The following is a 5140-nucleotide window of genomic DNA, read 5'->3' on the forward strand; positions in this document are numbered from 1 at the left end:
AAATTTGTAAGCTAATCATGTAGCTGACTTGATGATTGGCTTCCGTGAAACTTCTGTGGCAATTCGAAGAAGTTATTTTGTTTTTTATGCATTAAAAAAAAAAACAACCTCAGATGAATTATTTGAGATTCTCTTTACATCATCAAGACATCAAAGTGCCAGCTTCCTCACAGGTTGTTAAATACACTTATTTATAGATACTGCTCATTTTCTTTAGAGATTTGTTCTTCTTTGCAACTATGTGTAGTGTCTTCAATCCCTGTGTTTCGCTCAGGCATTTTTTTTGTCAAAGAGGTTGAATAAAATGACACAAATCCTGCTGGGCAGCTGATACCATCAGAATATCAGCTGTTAAGAAGCCTCCCATGGTTTCAGCAAGCCTCATTTGTCAAGCAAAGAGATCAAAGTCCAATTTTGGAAATTCTTTTCATATCACTCAAGCTGATATACTTCCCACTGCATTGCAAGGGTTTGCCTGAAATTAAAGTGAGGCTGTCTATTCAGTCTTCCCCAAACTGTTCATGTAATAGCCATCTACTGCTAGAGCAAGGTTCATAGCTTTTTGACAGAAGTGCTTGTGAAGTCTGCATCTGACAACGGTGATGATAGTAACAGTATGACTAGAAAAGTACAGAAGAAAATAGTACTTAACATCAAATGGGCTTACATTGCAAGCAGTAAACAAAAGGGGAAATTAAAACTCTGTAATTACATGTTCACAACCAATGATGTCTTCATGAAATGTAAACAAGTACATTTTCACACATGGAGGTAATGTACAAATGACTACAAAAAAAATATAATAATTTAACAAAATGCTTGGGAAGTACTGGGTTTGGCAAAGATGTCTGTACAATCCAAACTCACAAATGGGGACAGTGCAGGTGGGAGAGAGTCTTGGAGGAGGTAGTAGTGAACACCCCACTACTGAGTGAAAAATTTTCAGGACTGTTTCTTTTCTGTGTTGATCTTTCCACTGATAATATCTAAATTTACCTATTTTAACTTGACTATTTTTGTCATTTAATTTTGAACTACATTTTTATCGGCAAATTTTAATTTGTAGATATGCAAAAAGGACAGCCATCTCTAGAAATGAACTATTTTACAGAAGTGATATGTAGTAGACCAGAGTTTTGATGTATGTCCTCGGATAAGCCCCATTCCTGTGCAATACTTAATTTTAAAGAAAGCAAGCCTGTGTCAGTTTTGGTTGTGCCCATTGACCACATAACTGTATACACAGTAAGTCAATCAGATGTGCAGTGCATGGTGTTACTCCTCTGATAACCGCAGTCAAAGGAAAACTGGAATTTCACTGTGTGCTCCTGGCAGGCAGGGGCAACCAAGCCCATTATCACATTTGCTGAGGTAGTTGAATTAATGATCACTGAATATTTAATAAATACCACAGATATATTAAAGGTCCCTTCCAACTGTAAGGATTCTATGATTCTATGATACATAATATTCATGCTGCATTGATATCCCAGGCTGCACAGCCTGCTGTAACATTTTTCTAGCATTGAGGTGAGCTGATCAAGGAAGTGGTAGAGTCCCCATCCCTGCAGGTATTTAAGAAATATGTTGGACATGGCACTAAGGGACATGATTTTATGATAAGACTCAATGGGTCAGGTTGATGTTTGCACTGGATGGTGTTGAAGGTGTTTTCCAACTTAGATGACTTTGTGATCTATGACTCAGCCCACAGATGAGGACTGTGACAAAGGGGCATGTGGCTTTACTTCCAGCCCCATACCTTCCTTCTCCTTGCCTGCCTTTCCTTGACAGGTCTTCTTGCTTTGTTCTGATGCAGTGTTGTAGTCTAGCTGAAAGGCGTCTCCCTTCAGTGATAACAGTAAGTATTTAAAAGCTATCTAAATTTGATATACAGTTGTTCAAGGATAACTACTGGAGAGTGACAAAGAAGGACTACAAACATGGTGAAGGATCTACAGGGGAAAACGTAATGGCAAAGGTCCCTTAGTTTGTTCAGCCTGGAAAAGAGGAAACTGAGGGGAGACCTCATGGCAGCCTATGGCGTCCTCACAGGGAAGCAGAAGGGCAGGTGATAATCTCCTCTCTCTGGTGATCAGTGATAGAACTCAAGGGGATGGCATGAAGCTGTGACAGGATAGATTCATACTGGATATCAGGAAAACGTTCTTCATGAGAGGGTGGTCAGGCACTGGAACAAGATCCTCAGGGCTGTGGTCATGGTACTGAGCTTACCAGAGGTCAAGAAGCATCTGGACAACGCTCTCAGATGTATGGTCTAATTTTTGGGTGGTGCTGTGGAGAGCCAGGAGTTGGACTCAGTGATCCAACAGTGATCCAAGACCCAAGGGACATAGGTCCCTTCCAATTTGGGATATTCTATGATTCTATGAACTCCAATTTATTGTACTTTTATTAGCTTCTATCTGTATATATTGCTAATCTGTTGTTTCTTTCAAACCACCATTTCTTCGGGAAATCCTTTAAAATATATGAGTTGAAGTTTCAAAAATTTTTTTTAGAATGATGATAGAATCACAGAATGACCTGGGTTGAAAAGAACCACAATGCTCATCCAGTTTCAAGCCCCCTGCTGTGTGCAGGGTCGCCAACTACCAGACCAGGCTGCCCAGAGCCACATCCAGCCTGGCCTTGAATGCCTCCAGGGATGGGGCATCCACAGCCTCCTTGGGCAACCTGTTCCAGTGCAGCACCACCCTCTGTGTGAAAAACTTCCTCCTAATATCTACAGAATCACAGAATGGCCTGAAAAGGACCTTTTTTTTTTTTTGTTTGTTTCTCTCTAAAAAGAACATGTTTAGCACAACTTCTTTTCTTTGTAACCTATTTCCACATTTCAAGAACTCGAACAGCCACCATAAGCCAGGTACTGTAATATCTGCTCTACACCAACATCATTCTGAGCGCTGTTACACTGCATTGCTGGCTGCCCCTTCCTCCAGCACAATGATGGGAGGCCAAGGCCTGGGACAGGGCAGAGTAGGGACGGAAAGGTTCACTTGAGATCCTCAGCCCTTGGGTGCTAAAAACGAGCAGCGTTTCAGATATTATTGAATTCTTAGATATTAGACATGATATTACAGGACGAAATGCCGTCAGTGGATTTCAGAACAGGGTGCCCGGTCCGTCAGGGCCCTGCCTCAGGGAGGACACCCTGCCCTGCACAAAGATGGCCGCCCCGCTCCAAGATGGTCGCCCCTGCGGCATCCGCCTGACCTTTTGCCCTCACCTATGACGGCCACCAAGCTGCGGGCGACGTGCCCAAAACAAAGATGGCCGCCACAGCCGGGAAGCGGCGGAGAGGGTGCCTGCCCTTACCAAAAATGGCGGCGGGCGGAGGGAGGCGTGGCTTGTGCCCGGAGAGCCGGGCCCGGGGGTGGGGCGGGGGCGCGCCCGGCGCCGAACCGGAAGTGCCGCGCTGCCTCCTCCAGCTGGTTGTCATTTCGTGCGGCGGCTCGGTGCTGAGGAGACGGGGCTCGGCAGCGGCCGGGCGGGGAGGAAGGAGGCACCGGCTGCGGCACCGAGGCAGGAAGCTGCGGCCGCTGGGGGGGGGGGGGGGGGGGGGGGGAGGGAAGGGAAGGAGAAAGGGGAAAAAAAAAGAAAAAAAAAATAGAGGCGAAACGAGGTGGCGGAGGCTCCGCGCGGAGGACTCGACGCGGCCGGGCTTGCCGGCTACCGCAACTTCTCCCGGTGGCACGCAGCCCTGCCCCCTCTCCCGGCGCTGTCTCCCGCGGAGCCTCCCCCTCCGTCGCCGCCCGGAGGCAGCGTCCCCGACCTCCCGCCCGGCCGCTGTACATGACGGGGAAGGCAGCCCGCCTGGAGCCGAGAGGACGCGCAGCACGGGAAGGACTGCGCCGAGGAACCGCCGCCGGACCCCGCGCCCCGGTTAGTCTGCCGGGCCTCCGTCCCGTCATCTCCGGGCGATTTGGGAGAACCGGTTAAACGCCTTCCATGGGGGAGAGAGGAGCCCGGCCCCCCGCCGCCTGCACCTTCCCCTCCCTGCCGGAGGCTGCTCCTCTCCTGAGGTAAAAAAAAAAAAAAGAAAGAAAAAAAGAAAGAAAAAGAAAAAACAGAAACAGAAAACAACCCCTCCCGCCTTTCCCGACAGACAGACGGACTCTCGCGGGGTGGGGGGATACCGCGGGGCACCGCAGCCGGGCCTGGGAGCGCAGCACCGCCCGCTGCTGCCGGCCGCGAGAAGAGCCGGCCCGGAGGGAGCCCACGGATCTGGGTGGAAGGAGCGAGCCCGGCACCGCGATCACCCTCCGGCAGCACAGAGAGCGAGAAAACCTTCTTCCCTTTCCTCCTGCGCAGCTCGCTTGTCCCCTCCCTTCCCTTTTCCCGAACGCTGAATGCTGATTTCTGAGATGAAAATCCTCTCCGGGCACCCAGGGCTCGTCTGAAGGACACGGAGATATCGGATCGCAAATAAGAAGTGAGTCTGGCGATCTCAGAAACCCAACCCAAAAGGAGCAGCATCGATAATCCACCCTTCTGCTCAACTCACTCCCCACCCAGCACACACAGAATACTAATTTCCTGAGATAAGATCTTACCCCTTTAAACGACACACACACACACACACATACGTGGTGTATATTATTTCTACACAGAATAGGTTAAACCCAGCAGCACAGTAAAAAGCCTCCTCTGCAACTCACCCCCCCTCCTCACCCCTCTGAGTGCTGAAATCCTGAGGTAAATTTTTTTTCTCTTATCCACAGCAAAGACTCTTTTTGAGCAGGACACAAATATATATTAGATTATAGAGATGTATTAAATTATTCCAGATTTAAATCTATTTTTTTGCTGCCAAGGGGTCGGGGGACCAGACGTCATTGTATATTTTTTTTTGCTCTTAACTCATTTATGGGCAAGTCAAGGCTGCTGAGGAGGAAGAAAACAGGATAGTTAGAATCTCTTTATCCTTATTCCCCAGAAGCTTTTTCTGTCATTGCTGTGCATTTCCTTTAGGAAAGAAAGGAAACCTCTTATTTTGTGAACCAAAGATTTATTTTTCCCTTTCTCCTGGCTGAAGGGAGGAAGCGGACACCAATTTACGCATTTAAATAGTTGAAGAGATCTATCTTTTGCAAAAAAAAAAAAAAAAAAAAAAAAA

The 5140-nt window shown here is 47.5% G+C and overlaps 1 long non-coding RNA gene across 1 annotated transcript; it reads left to right on the plus strand.

Moving 5' to 3' along the window:
• The first annotated feature begins 3596 nt into the window (after window positions 1–3596).
• Window positions 3597–4681, plus strand: LOC122164246. The gene is made up of 2 exons (XR_006170171.1): window positions 3597–4046; window positions 4130–4681. It is a non-coding gene; the product is annotated as an uncharacterized LOC122164246 (long non-coding RNA).
• The last annotated feature ends 459 nt before the right edge of the window (window positions 4682–5140 follow it).

The sequence above is a fragment of the Centrocercus urophasianus genome, unplaced genomic scaffold, assembly GCF_019232065.1.
Source record: "Centrocercus urophasianus isolate 14NV4802_14NV808 unplaced genomic scaffold, USGS_Curo_1.0 seq_26, whole genome shotgun sequence".
Classification (NCBI taxonomy): domain Eukaryota; kingdom Metazoa; phylum Chordata; class Aves; order Galliformes; family Phasianidae; genus Centrocercus; species Centrocercus urophasianus.